This window comes from Tigriopus californicus, chromosome 12, assembly GCF_007210705.1.
Source record: "Tigriopus californicus strain San Diego chromosome 12, Tcal_SD_v2.1, whole genome shotgun sequence".
NCBI classification, from domain to species: domain Eukaryota; kingdom Metazoa; phylum Arthropoda; class Copepoda; order Harpacticoida; family Harpacticidae; genus Tigriopus; species Tigriopus californicus.
This window is the reverse complement of record NC_081451.1, coordinates 16,454,927-16,462,704: the sequence shown is the minus strand read 5'-3', so window position 1 is coordinate 16,462,704 and position 7,778 is coordinate 16,454,927.

Sequence of the window (7,778 nt, the reverse complement as noted above, 5' to 3'; positions counted from 1 at the left end):
AGTTTGCATTTTTTCTTGTTCACTGCAATCCCATTTGCCACTAACAGTCCAAAGACCTCACGTAAATCATGTTCATGTTGTTCAATCGAACTAGAGGCTACCAATACATCATCTATATACACATTCGAATCCCCTATCTATGTGCAAGAAAACCTGAATAGTTCGGCGCTTTCTTTGAGAAAGGAGATCTTTGAAAGTGGAACCAAAGACCAAGAGAGGAGTGACAAAGAGAATGAGAAACTTACAGAAAAAACTCGTGGAAATGAATCATCTGATATAATGGCAGCAGGCGATACTCAAGATATAATGATCTCGGAAACTGAAATGACATGCATGAGAAGAGCTACTAATCCGTTTCACTTGAAGCGGAAAAACCCAGAAACATCATCATCTCCAATTCTGAAAAATGCAACTCTCTTGGTTAAGAAAACGGGGTTTGAAATGGAGAGGAGTCATCAGGATTTGACTTTGGCATCACCACCACTTACACGAAGCCGAGCAGGCTCCCACTCTTAAGCCCAAGTTTCATGACCCTCAAATTGCAATATTTGAACGCAAGAAGCATAGTGAATAAGCTCGTGGACATTCAGATTTTATCATCTATCCAATTACCGGACTTGCTTATCGTTACAGAGACTTGGCTTCATGCCAACGTCTCGGATAGTGAGCTTAGGTTCTCTGGCTATCATGTGATTTTAAGGAAGGATAGAGAAGATACCAGGCATGGGCGTGGTAGAGGCACTCTAGCCCTCGCCAAGGATGGACTATTGTGTTCTGTCTTGAGTGTTGATCATCCTGGAGTTTGGTATGATTAAGAGGCATTTTACAACCCGGTGCCCAAAGGTTCTAATTCAGCTCTTTAACACCTACATACGCTCATCCCTAGAATACGGTTATCCTGCCTGGACCCCGACATTCAAAAAAGATGCCATTTGGCTCGAATCGGTTCTGCGCCGTTTTACTAAGGGAATGCCTGGAACAGGTGGGCTTACCTACCATGAGCGTCTGGTAAAGCTTCGGTGTGAGTCCATACAGTCTCGCCGTGAAAAGAATGAAATAATTTGGACATTCAAATTACTCAACGGACATGTCAAAAAGTTGGCGGGCAATAATGAAGAAGAGGCATTTTATTATTTGAAGGACAAAAGTCATCGCAAAACAAGATCGTCGTTGGCAGGAAAAATTTGGACCCCGATTGCTCGTTGTGGTGCTAGACTCAATTCTTTCATCCTTCGTGCCATTCCAAGGTGGAATGCTATTCCGCAAAGCGTTCGATCAGTGACCTCTTTGAATGTATTTCGCTCTCAATTGAACTCATGGTATTCATCAAAAAGCTAACTCTTCTAAGGCGTTGGAGACATTGATTTTTATTTTACTGTTCTTCCTTATTCTTTAACTTATTCATGTCCATCTACACATTATACCAAAACTCCTTCATCTGCCACTACATGGTGTTGGAGTGGTTGACACAATAAACAATAAACAAAACAAAACAAAACGGCAAACTTCCCAGAATCCGGTCCATAAGACCCTGGAAGGCCTTGGCCGCATTCTTTAATCCAAATGGCATACGAAGAAATTCAAACAAACCGAATGGGTTAATAATGGCCGGTTTAGCAACATCTTCTTTGGACATAGGGATCTGATAAAACCCCTTCACGAGATCTATAACTGAAAAAAAAACTGAAAATTCCATGCAGGCCATTTGCGAAGTCCTGGATGTGAGGTATGGGATATTGATCGTCACCTGTGGCAATATTGAGCTGGCAATAGTCCCCACAAGGCCGGAACTCGCCGTTGGCCTTCCTCACAACGTGGAGTAGTGAGGACCACGGTGAAGCAGAGCGCCGAATCACACCCACCTCCAACAGCTTGATGAACTCGGCCTTAACAACTCGCAGACGTTCATCATCAAGCCGCCTTGCATGGGCATGTACAGGTGGGCCTTCAGTCGGGATGTAGCGCCTCGCCCCATGGGCCACGGTTGGTGTATCGAAACAGGGAGTGAGGATGTCCGGGAACTCTTTAAAAATGGCCTCGAACCTGGTCCTGTCCTCAACACTTTCAATCCGGAGTCCCGCAGTGGCAGGATCGAAATCCGAGGACGGACCGCCGCAATCAATTGTGAACCCGTCGCACTCGACGAGTTTTTTCCGAGAGAGATCAATCGCGATGCCATGCTTGATGAAAAAATCCGCCCCCAGGATATTCTTGGTCACATCCGCAATTATGAAGTCTTGGGCATACGTTTGTGTGGCCCCAAGTTTTCCCAACCCAAGAGCAAAGCTTCTCGTACCATAAGTGTCAAAGGTGGAGCCACTTGCTGCTACCATCTTGGCCTTACCCTTCCCTCGTTTACGGTCGGCTTGGGTGGCCGGGAAAACGCTGATGTCGGCCCCTGAATCAACTAACAAATGGCGTCCTATATTATGGCACTTCACACTCATCATCTTCCTAACCCGAAAATCAGTAGCACATAAGTGTGCCATCGGCACGTCATGTTTAATTGGGCGAGATATGTGGGTCTTGGCCTTCTTCTCTGCGGAAAAATCAAGAGCCCAAGCGATCTCTCCCCATCCCATCTGGCGGGCTGAGACCTTTGGGTTGGCCGATTTCAGGGACGAGGAATGCAATTGGGTTGGAGAGGATGGAAAAGAAGAGGAAAGAGGAGAGGGGGAGAGGATTAACTGCGGCTCTGGCCGCGCCCCCTTGCACCGCCCGAGCCTCGACCTTTTCCCTTGCCTTGGCTGCCATCATCCCCACAAGCGCCGCCCGTGGGAGTACTGCAATGCACTGGAGCGTACTTTGTGTCCCAAGAACATGAACCCCAGCACAAGTGGACCTTTGGACTGTAGTATGAGTGATTCCCACACAGATTGGCGTCTTTTTCCCATGGCCCCGTGATTCGACCTCCAAGTGTGCGTCCCACCCTTTCTCTGATAGCGTTGATGGTGGAACAGGTGGCCAGCCATTCCGGGTGGAACTCAGCCTCGTCTAGGTCGTACTCATTGTCGTCGCTGAATATGGCGTTGATGGTGGGTGCGGCTGCGCAGGTCGCGGCACTTGTGGCCCTCCTCTCAATGATGTCGGCTTTCTTGATGAGGTCCGACAACAGCAACTCCTTGATTTCACAAGCAAGTTGGGTCTTGAGCGCTGGTGACATGTATGCCTGCACAAACAGGGCCTTATACAACTCTTCCTCTCTGACATGGGCATTCATAAAGTTGAATGCTGCGGCAATTGTACAGTCCCCTTTGCTGGTCTTGAGAGAGGCAAAGAACGCGTTGTGGCGCTGCTCCTTGGACAGACCAAACGCATCGAGCACGGCTTCCTTGAGGGTGTTGCATTTGTTATTGTCGGGGAGGTCGAGGTCAATTTCCGCTATGGTGGGAAAGATCTCATCCACCACCTTCTTGGGCAGGTGCTTCAGGAGCATCTTGTACTTCTCCGCGTCAGCCTTGATCTTTGCAATGCAGACATCGCACTCATTCTTGAACTTACAGAAAGAGTATTGGGGCTGACCATCCCAGAATGGTGGGATTGAGAACTTCTCCCCAGCAATGACTGGATTGCTGCCACCCACAGATGTTGCCGTATATGTGAGTGCTCGGAGATGCTTCTGCTCCAAACTGGACTGTTTATGGCTCTTGTGTGCCTTGTCTTGTTGCTAACTTCGTCTGTCTATCGAGAGCCTCCTGAGTCCTTGTTGCGGCATCCTCTTGGATCTTGAGCTGCCTCTCCAACAAATCAGTCTGCCTTTCGGCAGCGCGAGCCTGAGCTCCAGCGGCTACACGGGTTGCCTCAATTTGACCCTTGATCAGTTCGCAGACCGCGTTGACAAGGTTCTTGTTGGCCTGGCAGGCAGACTCGGCGATGGCGGTCGACGTGGGAGGTGCCATCGCGTTGAGGTAAAACGTGACGATCACGGCGGGGTCACCACTTTGGTGTATACACTTAGTAAGCAAAAGGGCACGTCTATTCTCGTCTATTTCACCAAACTTTCTGACTAAAATGATTGTCCGCTAATTAGCATGTTTCATTAGTGAGCCAAATTTGAGAGAGCAGATCCTTAATCCAGGTTCCGTGAATATGAATTGCTACAGTATAATGCATATACTTCAGATTTTATTTTATAGTTATTTTTACGCCATGACATGACCAAGAGTCGCAATAAAGATTATATTTTATAATAAGAATATAATAGGAATACGTCATCTTTAATAAAAGATAAAAGAGCTTGCTGAGCTCCCCGCTGTCAAGAAGTCTGGACTTCCATTCACGTTTGACCAGCATGGCGTGCATTTAAGAAGAACACATGCGTACTTTGAAAAGGTACAACTCGGTATGTTTGTTATGGACCGGCAATTTGCAGATTTCATACGAGGCTTTTTTGACAAATAATGTCTTCAAAGCTTTTAATTTGTATAAAACCGTTTTTGTACCAGAATATTTTGAACAACGAAACCCACGAAATCTAGAACCTTTTTTGATTGTACATTAAAGTGTTCTGGAGTTAGCACCTCTAAATAAAACTGTTGAACAATTGTTTGGTTAGAAACGACTTCTAATTACATAAGGTTATTTGAAAATTAACGGAACAGCAATAAATGAAAATGATTTGGGTCAATAAGGGGATCAAATTAAGGGGAACAAGTCCAGACAGAATTTTGAACTGTTTTAGCCTCTGGTTAAACCTCCCAATATGGATCCTTGCTCGAGCGATCTTCTTAGCAGCAGTGATTTCTTCTTCTGAAAAGTGATTCCCTCCTTGTTAAAATGGAGGTTATCAATTTTGCCCCTCTTTCTGCCAGTTCTTCCTGGATAGTGAGTCCACGATCGGCCAAAACTTTATATCCCAGTTCGATAAAAGACAAAAATCCGGATTGGGCAGCAATTTCTTTGTCGGATGTCGCACCTTCATAAGGCCCACTGACGAACATTGCAGCATCACATGGAGCAACACCTATAATAATTTTTGAGGTGGCGTGATGTTTGTAATTGGAATAGAGATGACCTTGTTGTCTAAAGGCTTCACTGCTTTGAACAAAAACTTCTGTGCAATCTATGACCACACGAACGTTTCACATCAAGCAATTTCTAAATGACTTGGGAAATTGTTGGTGCTTTTCTTTGGCAACAAACATATCGTCTCTCAAAATTCGAAAACTTTTCGTAGGTAAAACGACACATTGTGATGAAGATTATTCCACGCCATGAACGACTCACTTCGTACCTTTCACCAAGATCAACCAAAGTCCAATCAAGTCCAAAGGCATGCCAGATTCTCTCTAAGGTCATGTATAATTTAGCTTTAGCAAGAATAAAGACACTTCTTGAATGCAACGATCCACTTTGCCACATCTTAACAGATTCAATATCGGGGCCGAGGAACTCGAGCAGAAGGTCCATTTCTATAAAGTTGAAGCCAATATAATACTTCAGACGAGATTCTCTTTCTTCAAGCCATTCCAAACGTTTTTTTTCGTTCGTTCTTTCTTCTCAAACCATTCGCTAGAGATGACGACCCATTCACGTTCCCTATGTTTTGACATTCTGTTTGGGTGGCTTTGTCGCAACTGAGTTTCAATTTAGGGTTAGAGTTCATAACACTATTAAGATCAGGCTCGTCGTTTCCATTGAATAAAGAGCACCTTCGGCCTGTAAAAGGTTGGTAATCAATTTCTTTGATTAGGGGTGCTTCATTCACATACTGCTTGGTCTTTGGCTTAGGCTCAGACTCTAGCATCGGCTGAGAGTGTTCTTGGAGTATGGGTTAAGATTGAGGTTCGTGGCCTTGTTCAGATTGCATTTTAACATCTGCTTCGGGCTCAAGCATCGATTGCAGTTCAGTTTGGGGGATGTCTGGAGATTGAATTTCGTGGCCTTGTTCAAATTGCATACTGACGACTGGTTCGAGCTCAAGCATCGCTTGCAATACAGTTTGGGGGATGTCTGGAGATTGAATTTCGTGGCCTTGTTCAAATTACATACTGACGACTGGTTCAAGCTCAAGCATCGATTAGTTTGGGGACATGTCTGGATATCCCAGACTTAGTTTGGTGGCAGATTCTCCGAGTAACTCCGAATCATGTTGCATTTTGAGCAAGGTCGACCTGGGTAGGGGATTTTCCGAGAAATTGCTCTTTTTGGCGTACGTGTGGTCAACGAGAATGGAGGAAGTAGCACAACTACGGTGTATTTGAGGTTTACAGGCATCTAGAACACTAAAGACAAAATCATTTGTGGAACTGCGTCGGAGAGACAAATCATGACTTACGAATCGTCTTTGAGTCTTGGGTTTCGTCTTGACGGTCGTATGGGTTTGCTTGATGGGCGAGCATTAAAGGGTTCCAGACGGGGATTGGCGTTTACATCCAGATTTTCATCCGATTGAAAATGTTTCGAGCAGATTCGGGAGCCTTGAGTAACGCTTTTTATCTTGAACTTGTCTCCACGGGCACACAAAAAAAAACAACGCGATAGTCGCAGAAGGTTCTTTAATGGAAACTTGAAAAACATTAAACCTGATTTTGGGTACCTCGAGTCGCTTTTGCTTGTTCCCCAAGCGCAATGGTATAAATAATCCATAAAAGGATGAAAATTGTATTAATTGATGCGACGCTATTCACTTTCTTCGTAGAGCAAACTTGTGTTGGATGTGCTTCAGCATCGCGATGAAGTATTTCGAGGTTCTTTTTCTCGAGCTATTTATTGTGGCCCATCTGCTCACGACTTCAAATTTACATCGCTTTTGGTTCAAGCCTTCCCTTCCACTGAACTTCATGATGTTAAAAGTTTACTCTTGCTACAAATCGTTATTTTGGGCACAATACCAGTAGGTGTGATCCATTTCAGCGGGTTGTAAGGCCAGAAGATTTGGACCTATACGCAGAAAAATCCAGTCAAAAGCGCTTGATCTTAGACGATTTTGGAAATGATGCCATTGAAAGAAAAGGTACAAACTTGAAAACTAATTTAGCACGAAAATAAAAACGTATTGTACTCTGCATTAGAATTCATGGCATTATTCGAAAAGGGATCACACCATTACAACATTTCAGTCATTGTCATAGGTAACCCAGAAAAAGACTATTATGCCAAAGAGTAGTCAAATAACGATAACTCCCAAGGTTTCCTTTTAGTGCATTATTTCTATTCAACAGCGAGACATCACACCACAATTCTCTACAGCAAGTCTAATATCATCATTTTTAACCGTAAATTGCTTTGAAACCTTGAACTTGCGATTTCCATTGATTCGTGGAGACCATTACTTAATAATTGATTTGGCAACGGACTCAAACCTACCGGGGGATTTAACGTTTCAAAGGTTTGTTTTCCAAATGTACATCAAATGATTTTTACCGCTAAAGCATCGTCATGAGAGAACCATACCCTGATCCCAAAGAGGGACTCTATGCTCCAACAGGTTGCAACAGACTGGAACACGCACCTTAAGCTCCTCCTCTTCTCTGCTCTCGCTGTGTACATAAAGCAATGATTATCTTGAATAAAAGGCAGTCTATGACTTACCAACTAAACCAACACTTGTTTCATTTTTCTAGGTAATACAAAATCTCGTTTCTTTATCTCGTTAGAGTTGATTCGAGCGTTACATGGCGACCGTGACATTTCTTTCCAGCACTTTTTAATAAGCCCTTTCCAATCCCTGGTCTTTCTTTTTTCCTCTTTCTCCTGTAACCATCGCTCTGACCAGACTCGTAAATCAACTTCGATACTCCAGCTACAATTGATCAAACCCCTTGTACTTCAATTAC